General features: G+C 46.4%; 1 protein-coding gene across 1 annotated transcript in view; it reads left to right on the top strand.

The window, feature by feature from the left end:
* The first annotated feature begins 863 nt into the window (after positions 1-863).
* Fggy (FGGY carbohydrate kinase domain containing) overlaps positions 864-15,308 on the top strand; it is a 635,483-nt gene continuing 621,038 nt past the window's right edge. Inside the window, exons 1-2 of the mRNA XM_090333735.1 lie at positions 864-907; positions 6,932-7,051. The gene's annotated coding sequence lies outside the window, so the exon portion shown is untranslated. The remainder of the gene's footprint in view (positions 908-6,931; positions 7,052-15,308) is intronic.

The raw sequence follows: 15,308 nt of genomic DNA, 5'->3' as shown, positions 1-15,308 counted from the left end.
AAGGAAGGAAGAAGGGAGAAGGGCTTCAGGAGGTCCAAGTATGGGTTGGGTGTAGATCTCCTGGGCTCGGTTCAAGGCCTGGGTTGGTGTTTGTTGATTACAGGGCCATAGGCCATCTGCTTCACTCCTCTAATGCTCCCTTTTCTCATCTGTACTGTACAATAGCAGTAGTAGACTATGCCTGGAATTCCACAGGGGATTAGATAAAGTAGCAAGGATACACTATTAGGGAATGAGGTCCTGGGGCTGAGAAGTACCTACTTGGTGGGGGTCAGGATTGTCCTCACCCATTTCCTTGAATGATCTTGGGCAATTTGTCTTCTTCTCAGCACCCTACTCATCTCAGTTAGGAAAGAGAATTACTCAAACCAGACCTACAGGTTTGTTATAAAGATTAATAAATGAATACCATGTTTCGAAGACATCTACTTATAATGTTAACTTGTTCTCCAACAGGGTATTTAAAGCAGTTAACAATGCAAGATTATTGTTTTTTTGTTTTGTTTTGTTTTTTAATTTGGAAAAGTAGAACTTGGAGCTCAGAGGAAAAGAAGAACAAATGAGATCATTTGTCAAATGGCCCAGCGGCCTGGGCCTGGATCACGCACTCCGAATATTTATGTCAAATACCTGTTTGGAGAACTGAGAAACAAATTGCTCTGGCATGTTGTGGACTCTTCTTGCCCACAGAGAAGGGGACAAGCCTTTCTCTTCATGCAGTGCCTCATCTTGCAACAGTCTGTGAGGATTGGTCACCACTTCCTCAACCTGGTGGCTCATGGGCATTATGGGATTTGCCCATTGTTGCTATGACATTGACATAGCTCACAATCACACTCAGGTCCCTCTTACTTGAGAAATGAGTCTCTTACCCACTGTACCATCATGTTGCTCTAGACCAAAACTGGTAAGCAGTGCCTTTGGTGCTGATTTTTCTCCCCTGACCACTCAGTGGAGATATCACAGGGCTGGGAATGAGGGAAGGAGGGCAACCCTTCTCCGCTCTCTGGACTGAGCAGAGTCTCTGTCCAGATGTGGAACTAGAAGCAGGCTGTTGAGAATGCTCACTAGTGATAGTGAGGGAACAACTGAAGATGGGGGTTCAGAGGTAGAAATTGGAGTCTCCCCATCTCCAGACGCTGGGCTCTGGCTCTACAGGCAGGACCTCCCTGGGGAAGATCCACTCAGCTTCTCTTCCCTGCAGCTCTGGGTCTAGGGTCTGCTGCCCAGAGAAGGGTTTTTGATTGGATCCCTGGAACCCTGGGTGGCAGTAGGTGACATCTGCCAAGGGAGGGGTGACCATAGATAGTAATGTCCTCCTGTTTTCTTAGTATGATAGAAAATAAAAACACTAACAACCCCAGTTAATGAATGGGCTGGCCTCAAAGATCATCTGCTTAGATCCTTGTGTACAAGACTCGCTCTTCCTGCTAGCATGGGTCAGGAACTAAGTAGAGCAGAAGAGGAAACCTCAGACCAGAACTCTTACTGGCATACAGGGCAAAGGTTAAGGCTGCGGGCTAAGCAGTCAGACGCCTGTGGGTTGCAGTCCTCACTCCACCCCCCACTAGCTGTATGTTCTTGGCCAGGTCATTTGATGACTGAGCGTCAGATTCCTAATTTGTACAAGATAATGCTTGTGACTATACCAGCCTTGTGAGTCGGTATGAAGAATAAACACAGGTAAAGACAGACATCTGCCACACAGTAATTATGCAGCAAATATATGTGTTTTCTTAACTGAAGTAATCACTTTGGAGACCTGGGTCCTCCCTCACCATGTTCTGTTCTTCCAACTTCGCTGACCAGTGGCTACCTGTGTGCTCAACTGAGCACTGGGTTCACATGGGTGCCTAAGACATAATGATTGCCCCAAGGAAGTATGTAGTCTCAGCCATTTATCAGTAGCTCATGCCTGTAATCGTAACTACTCAAGAGGCTGAGATTTGAGGACCACACTTCAAAGCCAACCTGGGCAGGAAAGTCTGAGACTCTTACTTCGAATTAGCCATCAAAAAAAAAAAAAATCAAAAAGTCAGAAGTGGAACTGTGACTCAAGTGGTAGAGTGCTAGCAGCTTTGGGAAAGCACTAAGGCACAGTGCCCAGAACCTGAGTTCAAGCCCCAGAAACCACACACACACACACACACACACACACACACACACACACACACATACACGAGAAAGAGGGAGGGAGGGAGGGAGGGATGGAGGGAGGAAGGGAGGGAGGGATTTTTAGTCTAAAATTTCTAAACTCCTTGGTGGCTTCTCACCCCCATACAAATAGTAAGGATGATGATGATGATGTGCCATTACTTGTCCTTAGTTGTGTCCAGGTTCTGGACGTTATTGCTGGCATTTGTAGTGCTATCTTTGTGATAGGTAATAACATTCCCATTGCTGAGGAGCTGAGATGTATGGCTGAGGGCAATGAGGAACCTTCCATAGATTCTGCAGCTGAGAACTGGCAGAATTGGGTTCTACTCCAGATCCTTCAAATCAGGTATCCCTGCTCTGTCCAAGCTGCCTTCATTCAGACAGGCCTTTACAGATAGGCTGGCATTTCTAGAGGATCCCATTTACTTCCCACAACCATCCAGAGAAGTCTGATCAGACCCACTTCCAAAGGAGGAGACTAAGAGCAGACCAAGTCATTTGACAAGCACAGTGGTAGAGATCAAACGAAAGGCAGCTCAGAGGCTGCCGTGTGCTGAGGAGCCTTCTGCAGAGGCGAAAAATATGTGCAAACAAAACCAACAGCTTTCTTTTATGTTCCCCAAAGTTGCTAAAAATGCCTGCGGGTTTGCACACAACCAGACACAGCACTGTGTGGCTTCTGTCTTTTTGGCTCCAGCAAGAGACCTGGCAGGTATTTCTCACATCGTTGTTAAATACACATATCAGACAAGAGAAGCAGTTCCAAGGTAATCCCACAGTGTGGATTTTTGCCAAGTCTTGTTTTATTTGTTGTGAAATTGGGGAGAGAAAAGAAGACAAGGGAAGGGAGAAGAGGAGAGGGTAAAGGGAAAGAACCCAGAAAAGGAGGACAGAGGAAGGTAGAGAAGGATGAGGGAGGGAGAGGAGAGGAAGGGAGGGAAAGAGAATGGAAGAGACACAATACAGATGAGCCCATATCTTGAAGTAACTGGTGAGGAGAAAAGTGAACTGTGCCCTTAGCATCAGACAGTCCTGCATGCTAGCTTGAATCATTTTGCTTGCAAGTTCTGTGGCCAGGCTGCTCAGAGTCCCAGAGGTGATCTTAGCCTGCTCATCTATGAAATAGGACACATAGGACAGGATAAGACCACATGAAGAAAGTGAGCTCCTTGAAAGCTGAGAGTTTTGCTTCTGCTGTTTGCCTTTATTCCAGCACTTAGTATCCAGGCATGCAGTATCTAACACAGAATAAATGAATAAATGGATGAATGGCAGAAATCTTTCTTTTAGTGTGGTCAAAAGTATGAAACAGTCATAGCTATGAATGACTTCCACAAATTGCTCTACAAATCTGAAGAATTAGGATCATCACAGAACTTTGGGTTCTGTTAAAGAAATTCAGGGAAGTCAGACGCGGTGGCTCACGCCTGTAAGTCTAGCTACTCAAGAGGCTGAGATCTGAGGATCAAGGGTCAAAGCCAGCCTGGGCACAAAAGGACTTGAGACTCTTATCTCCAATTAATCCCTAGAAAATGGGAAGTGGGGCTTGGCTCAAGGGTAGGGTGGCAGCCTTGAGCGGAAGAACTCAGGGACAATACCCAGGCCCAGGGATAGGGTGGTAGCATAGAGCTGCAGAGCTCAGGGACAGCGCCCAGGCAGAGTTCAAGCCCCATGACCCACCAAAAAAAAAAAGTGAGCATTTCATGAGCTTCATTTGGTCTGGCATTAGGCTCTGGCTCTTCCTTCCCCACCAGTCCTTAGGAAGGTACACAAGTAAATCAAGTATCCAGATACAGCTGAGGTAAGCACAGATACTGTGGGAATAGACAAGAGAAAGTGGCTAACCTATTCTGCAAAGGAGTGGATCAGGGAACTTTCTGGAAGAGACTTGTTGGGAGAGTCTCAATTTTAAACCTATCAGACATTTCTTATCGAACTTAGGCCCTGGGGCCGCAGGCTTCCACTGCCTCTCTCTTCTGCTTTCTGGCGGTTATTTCTAAACTACAATTTCTCTCACTTGAGAAATTGACTTATTAAAATGCTGGAAAAAAACCCAACTCCGATTAAAGGTGGCTTTCCATCTTCTCTGCCAGCTGGTGTTGGTTGGCACTGAAGAAGTTCTTTTGCATCAGGAAGGCCCTGGAGGGCTAAGGTGATTCCATGGAGGGGTGAGGAGGAGACCTGTGGGTGGACACCGATGGAAAGCACAGCTGAGGGTGTGGGCTGAGTGGAATCCATGGGGGAGAGGAAAGGCCATGTCTTGGGAGGCCAATGTCCTTAGCGAAGGCCTGATTTGGAAGGAAAGTCAGCCCTGAGAAGGACATGGGGGTGGAAGATGACTTAGCAGCCCACGTGGACTGCTGAGAGAGAAGAGCTCTCCAATTGCTCATTCCCCTTCCCTCTTTCATTGATCTGAGAGCTTCTGAGAAGCTGAAAATCTCAATGCTGGCACCAGAGGGACATCTCACATGGAGAAAAGGTGACATCTCCCCTCAGTGGGAGCAAAGGAAGAAGCCCGCAGAAATGTATTCACTCATTGGCTGAGCCCTGACTGTGCACGGCCCTCCGTGAACAAACTGTCCAAACACCCTCTGGCAGGGAGCTCACATTCCAGAGAGGACCACTCCTGGGGAAATACTTGCTGTGTCCAGATGGGGGTGAGATAGAGGAAAGCTGAACTGTCTGGTGTACAGCTAAAGGGTGGCTGGGAGGAATCAACAAGGGAATCCCTGAGAAAGTGAGCTGGAGCAGAGGCAGGAAGGGAGAGGGAACTTGGTGCCACTTGCCGTGGGGGTGAGGCAGGTGCTTCTAAGAGGTGGTACAGTGGCTGGTGTGGTGGGGACCAAATGCAATCATGGGCCCCTGTGAAGTGGGGGGGTAAGGAAGAGGACCATATAGGACCTGTGGGACCACTGTGGTGGCCCTGGCATTTATTATCCATTGTGATGGAAGGCGGAACAGTGTTTTGAAGAGGAGAGTGTCTTGGCCTGACTCATCTTTCAGTGGGAATTTTCTGAAGTGACTGGTGAAAACAGAGCCAGGGAGGACAAAAATGGCAGGAGGGAGACCACTGTGAGGATGGGACAATGGAGGGCAGAGGTGATGGTGCTTCCTCTGGGGAGGGGGGCATGGCTGAGATAGTGAGCTGTGATAAACATGTGAATTCCTTCTGAGGAAGACTCGGCAATGTTGGCTGACAGTTCGGGAAGATGGGTGAGGAAAAATAGAAAGGTAAGGGGTTAGGAAAGACTGAGAGGATTCTCTGCCTGAGCAAATGAAAGTCAGAAGCAGCATTCACTGAGAAAAAGTCAACAAGAGAAGCAACTTGGGATGTGGGAGGGAGGGTTCAAGAAAGGGAATGAGATGTCTAAAAAGATCCATGTAGAGATGCTGAGGAGGCAGAGCAGAGCTAGTGACAGCCATTGAGATAGAGTGGTACTTAAAGCCAGGAGTGGGGGGAGTTCACAGTGAGAGGACACATGGAGAAGAAGAGGACAGAGAGCTGAAGCCTGGGCCTCCACTGTTGTGAGTTTAGAGTAGTAGGGAGGCAGGTGGAGTAGCTCATATCAACTACTGAGTAAGGAGAGATTAGGACAATGGTGATTTGAACACAGCTTGGGCAAAAAAAAGTGACACTCAACCGATAAGCTTGGTGTGGTGACAGGTCAATGTGTGCTGAGATTCCCAGCCATATGGCCCACCACAGAAGGAGGATTGTGCCCCAGGCTGGCCTGGAGCAAAACTCTAGGCCCCTTTCGGAGTAAGTGACTAAAGTGGAAAAAAAGCTGGGGATATGGTTCAACTGGCAGAGCACTTACCTAGCCATTGTAAGCTTTTTGAGTTCTAACCCTAGTACTGAAAAAAGAAAAAAAATCATGGCTTGGAAAGATGGGGAGATACTATCAGAGGAGTCCCAAAAGAAGCCAAAGAGACAGGAGGGGACAAAGAGCCTGCTGGGTCTAAAAATCCTAGGGTAGAAAGAGCTTTGAGGAAGAGGAAGTGAGCATTCGTGCCAAGTGCTGTCACGTTGTGGGTTAATATTAACACATGACCGCTAGATGCATGGGGTGGGGTCACTATTGACTTTAATAATAGCAGTAGGGAGAAAGCCCTACTGAAGTACAAATCCAAGAACAGAAGAAAGAGAAGATTCTGAGGTAGGGCATGCAACTCTGAGAACTTTTACTGAAAGAAGAGAAAAGACATAGGTGATAACTAGAACAAAGAAAGTGTAGACTCAACAGAAGAGGGTGTGTGCTTGCATACGTGCAGGGAAGCACATGTTTGTGTGTGTGTATGTGTGTGTGTGTGTGTGTGTGTGTGTGTGAGTGTGTGAAGTATCAGTATGTTTGTATGATGATAGCACTTATCAAGTCTTGGAGATCAACACCAATGACGCAGGCAAAAAAGGATAGTTAGAGCCTTGAGGAGATGAGAAGGCTTACGATCTAGTAGTGCAGCATAGACCTGCAGCCATTGTGATAAGACATGAGCAAAGGAGTGGGTCCATGGAGTCAGGGAGATGCATTCATGGTACTCAATTCAGAATGGCAGAATCCATGCTTCCACAGTAGGAACTGTGTCATTCTCTGCTCTTAGTAGTTTCCATTTGTTAATTTTCAAATTGTCACTACAGTCCTAGCAGGGAAACATTATTGCTGTGCCCATTTTACACAGAGGACCAAAATGTAGCAATGTTATTTTTTTGTTTTTGTTTTTGCCCAGTCAGTAAATGGCATAACCTGAATGATAAGTACTGTCCTCTCTTTATCAGTGGACAAGTGGAACTGGCGAGTACAGATCTGGGATGTGCTAACTGGTCCTGGGAGGAGCCTATTTTGTTCATCTGCAAATAACTTTTCAGTTACTCCTTCCTGCAAATCCAGAAGCCCAGGTAGGCTGAGAGTAGAGTTTCTATTGTAGCCCTGGGTGCAGGCTTCAGGGATTGGTTCCTTCCATGGCAATCTATGGTCTACTAATTCTCACAGGGAACTGTCAAGAGTAGCCAAACACCTTCTTTGGATGCCAGCCAGCTAAGAGAGTGTGACCCTGACACTTCCATCCTGTGGGCCTCAGCTATAAAATACAGGAGATGCTACGTCTGTGTGTCACTTCATGAACCCGTATTCTATCCACATACCACCATCGTGCCAGGCCACCATGTTAGGGATATGTCAGCAACTGTGAAGGGCATTAACTTGGTGATGGGAGAGGAATGGACTGTAATCAAGAATGCTTTCCTTTTCTTGAGCACTTTTGTGTGTGTGTGTGTGTGTGTGTGTGTGTGTGTGTGTGTGTGTGTGTGTGTGTGTGTACATGTACAATTTGAGGCTTGACCCCAAAATAAAAAGTCTTTTGTTCATTTGTTACTTACTTAGTCATTCCTTTGAAAACTTTAATAGAAAAACCTCCTACTAATGGCCTGCCCTTTGAAGCAGTAGCTTAGTGTTTCCTGTTATCTAAGGAAAGAATAAATTGAGGCTGACAACAAGATAATAAAAACATGGGTCTGGGAGCCAGTTAATTTATTCATTCAAATTTAAGAGCTTTGTAATGTACTATTCTTATACCAGGTTACAGAGGCACAGGTGTGTGAGGGCAAAATAATTCATTCTGTCTTTGGTGAATATTCTGGGCTTCCATGGGACCGACATGGGCAGAGGTGTGACTGACCTAGTGGGAGACTATTGGACTTTGAACAGGAATCAAACTCCACAGGAGGAGGAGATCTAAGGGGAAGTTTGAAAAAATCTGTAGCTTCAGTTTCCTCCTCTGTCATAATAAACCAGGACATTTCTGAGTGATAAGATATGCACTGTGCTAGCGCCATGTTCATGGTCTCATTGGTCCATATCACCATCTTGAGGTTGGATTTTTATTATATCTTGGATGCAGAAACCAAAACTGAAAAATGAAACACATTGTTGGCATCCCATTTGCACAGAGGGCACTCTTGTATTCTTATAAACTGACCATGGGTAACTGGTAGAACTTTTGAACCATCTAACAGGGAGTTCTCCAGGACTATCTGATTAATATTCTCTCTCTTTCCCCCAACAAATATTTTATTTGTCTTGATACAGTAAAGATTAACTTCTTTTTTTCATATATTTTTATTGTAATTATTAGAAGGGTTACATCACAAACATTGATACCCTTTCTCATGTTTTGGTCCTCATTTCCCTCCCTCATCCCTGCCCCTATTACACAAAATCTGTCTGTCTGTCTGTCTGTCTATCTATCTATCTATCTATCTATCTATCTATCTATCTAAAATATTGACAGACACTATGGACGTGACTATGAATAAAGCTGGGTGCTGGTCACTCAGATGAGTAATCCTAGCTACTCATGAGTCTGACAGCTAAATGCTTGCGGTTTGAAGTTAACGAGGGCAGGGAAATCTGTAAGACTCCAATATCTAATTAACCAGGAGATGGGTAATTGGAAGGGGTAGGGTAGGGTCAATGGGAGAGGAGCAGATGAACGAAGAGGGGAAGTGGGGAAAGGAATTAAATATATATCATACTAAATTAAGATGAAATATATATCCTACTAAATTAAGAAAAGTGAGAGGAGGGTCCAGTTGGAAGGGGATGGGTGAGAATGTTGGAAGAGGTGAGATTAATTAAGATGCATTGTGATCATAAACTGCTTTGTTAAGGGGAAACTCCTTTGTACAACTATTTAGATGATGGAATATATATTTAAAAATCAAGACTGGAGGTGTGGCTCAAGAGGTAGAATAACAGCCTGGCAAGTGTGAGACCCTAAGACTCAAATCCCAATATAGCCATGAGTGAAACTGCTAACTGGCCCTTAGGTCAGTGGATTGTTGGCCACTTATCCCATTGTTTTGGAGGATGGATGCAATAAGGCTGTTTGTTCAAGTTGCTTGACTGAATTAAACCAGGGAATATTTGCCCCTAGGTATGGAAGGGCAATGTCTAGGGACATTTTCGATTGTTGTCAGTGGTATGCATGGCAAAGTAGGATGTGCTACTGCCATTGACTGCAGGGCACAATCCTCACTACAGTCTTCCAGGACAAGAGGTTAAGTGGTAAAACTCTGATCTGGATCTGAAAACCTGCACTAAAATCAGGTAAGTACACATTGTCTGTGGCCATGTGACCTGATATTGAATCTGAGTTCTACTGTGAGCTGGCAAAATGGACCAATTACCAATTTCTAGCCTCTAGTTTTTCAGCATTACGAAGGGCTCATCATACCACCTTTGGAAGGCTGTGGTATTCAATATTGGTCTTTCTGCCTGAAAGGCCAGAGGTTAATTTTCATCTTATTCTCCTGCTCTCGGCAGCTGCTCAGTGGCCTTGACATTTTGGTGATGTTGACTTATTTCCCAGAGTATCTGGGAAGGGTGTGGTGAATGCCATGTAGATTGGGCATTCGATTCAGTAATGTCACAAATTCCAAAGACCCATCCTGGTTGTAGTGGGGATGGGAGGTGGGTACTGGAGGCAAAACCCAGTTCAGTGTGAACCATCATTTCACTGTGTGCATAGGAAATGTTCAAACTTCTCCAGACCTGTCTTTTCTTTGAATGATTCCTCATCTACCTCTTGGGAATGGAACACAGTGGGGACTCAACAAATAATTGTGAAATAAATCAGAGTGTTTTAAAAGATGACTAAGGATTTGAGGCATCCATGTAGAAGGAGGGCTCTTTCCAAGCACAAGGAACAGCTAAACAAAGGTGAAAGAATGGGGAAGTTTCTTTGGTTGCAGAAGGAAGCAATGACTGGAGGAAAGGTCTGTCTGTCAGCTGGGCTGATAGTACCACTTAGACTGATGGGTCAAGCCCTGTATCAACTCATTTAGTCTCTGGTGTCATGGTAGGTGATCTAGGACATTAGAAGCTATCCTAGGGTCAGACAACTTTTTGCAGGGGCAGTGGATGGATCAGGAAGGTGGACTGAAAAGAGTAAGATCACATTTATTTACTCAGCAGTATTTTATTGAGCACTTAGTAAATTGTGGGCTCTGTTCTGGGTTCTGATTCTTGAGAAGGTTACCGTGCTATTGAGGTGGGGAGGGGGAAGGGGGCACAGAAACAATGAGCTCAGTAGACAAACTAATATTACCGAGTGCTTGCTGATATGGCCTAGGGGTAAGATATAGGAGTGCTGCTAGGGAGAGGGTGGCGAAGACTCTGGAGTTCAAGTCATGGCAACTTGTAAGAGTGCTGAGGTCAACAGTGATGCCAGAGGTCACAAAAAGAAATGTGAAAGCTGGGTAATTCTAGCTACTTAGGAGGCTGAGATCTGAGGATAGTGGTTCAAAGCCATCCCAGGCAATACAAAGCGGAGAGACTCTTATCTCCAATTAACCACTAGAAAATGGGAAGTGGGGCTGTGGCTCAAGGGTAGGGTGGTAGCCTTGAGCTGAAGAGCTCAGGGACAGCACCCAGGCCTAGGGATAGGGTGATAGCCTTGAGCTGAAGAGCTCCGGGACAGTGCCCAGGCCAGAGTTCAAGCCCCATGACTCCTCCCTCCCCCAAAAGAAATGTGATTGAAGAAGGACTTCTGTGACCTTGAGCCAATTCTTTCCATGAGCGGCAGCCTTTGGTTTTAATGTTAACGTCTCCATGATTTTATACCAGGGATATGCTATGAGGCGTCACATAACTCCACTTGACTTTGTCTTGCAAAGGAGCTACAATCATCCTCTGTTTACCAATGAGAACATTAAGATTCAGAAGTAGGAATGATTTTTTCCAAGATCATACAACTAGTATTGGGGCGGGAGGGGGTGGAGTAACTGCTCCTGAGACTTGACTCTGAGCCCTATCTTTTTGCCTTCCCATATTATCTGTTGGTGCTCAATCCAGGCTTTCTGGGCTGGGACAAAGGAGCAGGGTCCGCTGTTGAGGAACATCTTTATTCTTCTCAAAATGAATTCCCCAGATGTTTTTCCTTCATTGAGTCTGGAGAAAAATCCAAGTTAACCTCAGGAGGCTCCTTGCAAGTGTGAGGCTACCTGGGTCTCTCAAACAGGGGAGACCAGAAGGCCTACAGACCAGAAACCAGTAGGACTGAACAGGTATTTCCTGTGGACTGTGTATTGTGCCTGGAGCATAGGCAGCAACGAACATGAGAGCCAGTAGAGTGAAGTCCAGGACACAGGTTCCTTAGAGGCTATTTGCTGGCTTCAAACCCAATTCTATCTCAAGTTCTTGTCTGAACTTATTAGCTGTGTAATTTGTCAAGTGTTAACACGTTAGTACTGTTGTTTTCTAATCTAGTAAATGAGTAGAAGAGCAAAACCTTCAGTGCAGGAGATTTGTGGGGAGTAAATGACATTAAGACACAAAGCTCTTAGAATATGGTCCCTGGCTTTCTTTCCCACCTGAGGCCTGTCTGTCTCCTGGGGATCTTTGGAGGATTCCTGACTCAGGCAATTCTCAGAAGCTAGTATCTCTGATAGGAAATTGAGGAGCACGAACTTGGGAGAGGAAATGGATAGCTTGAGAGGAGGCAGTGATTTACTCTTCCTCCAACATTTTACTATTCATTTGTACCATATCAAGTCAAGCCCTCGTAGCTCACGACTGTAATCCTACCTACTCAGGAGGCTGAGATCTTAGGATTCTGGTTTGAAGCCAGCCTGAGTAGAAAAATCCTTGAGATTCTTTATTAATTAATTAACCACCAAACATCCAGAAGTGGAGCTGTATGTGGCTCCAGGGGTAGACCACCCAGCCTTGGACAGAATTACTATGGAGAACACACTTGACACTAAGTTCAAGCTCCAGTACTAGTATAAAAAAATGTGCTACAATCAAAACCTACAGTGATGGAAAGGTGAATGCCTCTCCCTCTGAGAGCTTATGGTGGAACCAAGGGGAGAGGGGAAGAAGGAAACAGTACAGTGCTTCTGTGGATACCAGGCCTGTGGCCTTTGTGGAGGGTGGGGAGAGGGTAGCCTGCCTCATAGACAGGGTGGCCTTTGAACTAGGCCTTATCAGGCAGACAGGATGGAGGAAAGAAGGCAATACCAGCTAAGAGAACTGCACTTGGAAAGCAACTGAGTAATAGCACGCTATTTGCATTGCACATGGGAAGTTGTGGGTTTTATTATCACAGTGGTGGAAGATGAAGATGATAAAGGTAGTGTGTTCCCTGGGAATGACGCTAGCATTGGAGGTAGGGAAGGGAAAAGGAAGAGAGAAGGGAGAGGAGGCTGACAATGAGGTAATTAGACGCAAAAAAGGTGCCTGAAGCATCGAGTTTAAACAGACTTCAGGAGGCCACACTGCTTGCATGGGGGGTTATTTACCTCAAACTTTGGCAATATAGCCAGTGAGTGGGCGCCCACGCAGATTATGAAGTCAGAAGATTATTTAGCCAGTGGGCCATGCCTTCCGTGGCCAGAGCAGAATGAGAGAAAGGCTAGGCAGTATGTCACAGACATACCTCTGAATCTCTCTCTCTCTCTCTCTCTCTCTCTCTCTCTCTCTCTCTCTCTCTCTCTCTCTCTCTCTCTCTCTCTCTCTCCCTCCCTCCCTCCCCCTCTCTCTCTTTCTCTCTCCCTTGCCCTCTCCCTCTCTCCCTCCCTCTCTCCCTCACCCTCTCTCTCTCCCTCTTCCTCTCCCTCTCTTTCTCTCTCCCTCTCTCCCTCTCTTTCCCTCTCTCTCTCTCTCTCCCTCTCTCTCTCTCCCTCTCCCTCCCCCCCATTTTTTCTGACAAATCAGGCAAAATCATGCAGCTTTGGCTTAGAAAAGAAAAAGAATCTGACTCTCAGTCTGGTGGCTTGCAGGTGAGGAGGCAGTGGAAGGGCTTGGTTTAATGTTACCATCACACAGGAGAGCTGTGGTTACTGGTGGTAGTAGAGTAACTTATTTGGTTCTGTCTCTGCTTCATAGGGACAATAATGCATATTGGAAGCTGTATGGGAAGTCGGTCCACATAGTTTCTGCTGTTCCATGCCCTTTCTGAGTACCTTGTCCTATGCAAACAGCAAGACTTTGGCTCTGACTATGGAATCTGAGGGCCCCTGAAGCATTTTTGTACTGCATGGAAGAAACCAGGGCTATTTGTCAATAACAACTGACCACTTTTTCAGAACAGGGATTGTGGGCCTGGCTTGTATCTGATAGAGAGCCTTTGTGGATTTTCCTCCTCTTCCTTGCCTTCTCCCAGGGTCTGCATGGGAACTCTGTCTCCTAAAATGTGGGCTTGGTCACAGCTCGTGCCACCTGGTGGTAGAACCACTCACTCCTGGGGCTCTCTGAGCAGCATGTATAGAAGCCACGGGTAGAGATGCAGGTAGTCCACAGAAAGGAAGGGAGCCTCTCAGCCTTTTGATTTTTCCTGTCCTCCCTTATGCAGCACTGAGGCACCTCATAAATGATCCTATCATCTCCCCATACCAGACAACTCCATGAGGCTACTGAGGCAGAGACAGCTGGTCCTCGAGAGAGGTAGTCAAAGCCCCCCTGGAGTTTACTTGATTTGCAAGAGACACACCTGTTTGCACTGACTGACAGGCCCAGGCCCACTGCCCTACCTCTCTCGGCCATCTTGACCCCAGTGGGCAGGTTGATCGTTTCACACCTAGTGCCTGTTCCTCCCCTTCTCATGTCACTGCTCAGACTGTTCTTTAAGCTTCTACTCCAGATGCTCCTCCCTTGTGTCCCTGCCACACAGCCCCTCAGAGCAGCTTCTCTGCCTGTGTCCTCTGCAGTCACAAAGCCCACCTCCTGGATGTCCAGAAGGACAGACAGCGTGGCAGGAAGGGCAGGACTTCCCCCAGATGATTACTGTGGAAAGCCCTCAGGTATCCTCCAGTGACATCTCTTTCGGGGCTGCAGGTACCATTATTATCCCACCTAGCCTTATTTGGAACCTTATTGAGGACTAGGACTTGAACTTGGCTTCTGGGCTCTGTCTCTACAGTGGTTTTTGTTTGTTTGCTTATTTTTTCTTTTCTTAAGGCTCTACTACTTGAGCCAGAGCTCTACTTTTGGCTCCTCTGGCTCTTTGGATAGCAAAGTTTCTTGGATTTTATCTGCCTGGACTGGCTTCAGATGGTGAGCCTCAGATCTCAGCCTCCTGAGCAGCAAGGATTAAAGACATCAATTACTGGCGCCCTTATCATTCTATTTTACAAAAAGGAAGCCGCGGCTTAGGAAACAGAGCCTTGAAGGTTAGGCAACTCACCTAAAATCCTTCAGCCAGGAAATTGTAACACCTAGTCCCCAAATCAGACCTTTCTAAGCCCTAGCTGTGTTCTTCACCACACGGCTGAGCCTTCTTGGGGCCCTGTCCTACACCTCCTCTTCCAACTGTCCTTTCTTCCTCCAGGCTTCATCTCACCATCTCTACTGCCATTCAGTCTCTAACTCACTATGCATCTTTATTTCTCAGGATCTTTGCACATACTGTTTATTCTTCCTGTAATACCTGGCCTTTTGTGCTGTTTAGAAGCCTATTGAGTTATGGGCTTCTGGTCTGTGAGTCCTAGAGGAGTCTCTGGGCCTTGGCTGTCCTTTGCTCCCTTCACTGAAGAGGCCCTTCTTGTCTTGCTCCTGCAACATTAAGTATGGTTTCTACTATATGGATGGGGCTCTGGACAGCTAAGTCTGTGCAAGTGCTAACCATCTTTTCCACATGTGTACCTGCCACCTGTTAGGTGACATATACCAAGTGGGGCTCCAGAGGCACTAAGTAGATGAGACCATTGTGTCTCAGCCTTTACAGGGCTTTGAGCCTGGTGGAAGATGCGGCTAAAGTGGAGGGTTCCACCCAGGAGGACGGAGGCCTGTAGGAGGCAGTATATGGGACTGGGACTGCTCCCAGGAAGAGCCAGATGTCCAACAGAGTTTTGTGGAACAAGTGATACTAAACCAAGGTAGAGTTAGTCCAGCTGGGGAAGCTTTTAATAGGAAGGCAATGTCCTAGGCAAAGAGAACAGTCTGTGCAAAGGTCCAGGGGTGAGAAAGCAGGATGTGCTCAGGATTAGCGTGGCCGGAAAGCTGAGTGTACAGGATCAGTGTTGCAAGACTACTCCTGCTAGGCAAGCTCTGACCCTTTGACCATGAAGCATTGCATAAGCCATGGGCAGGATGTCTGCCTCTCTACTATGTGTCTGTTGGTTCCAGGTGGCTGTAAGGATAGCCTGGCATGGAGGA

This window comes from Megascapheus bottae, chromosome 6 (genome assembly GCF_031878675.1).
Source record: "Megascapheus bottae isolate mThoBot1 chromosome 6, mThoBot2.hap1, whole genome shotgun sequence".
NCBI lineage: Eukaryota > Metazoa > Chordata > Mammalia > Rodentia > Geomyidae > Megascapheus > Megascapheus bottae.
The sequence above is the reverse complement of the archived record's forward strand: the minus strand, read 5'-3'. Positions and strand labels throughout refer to the sequence as shown.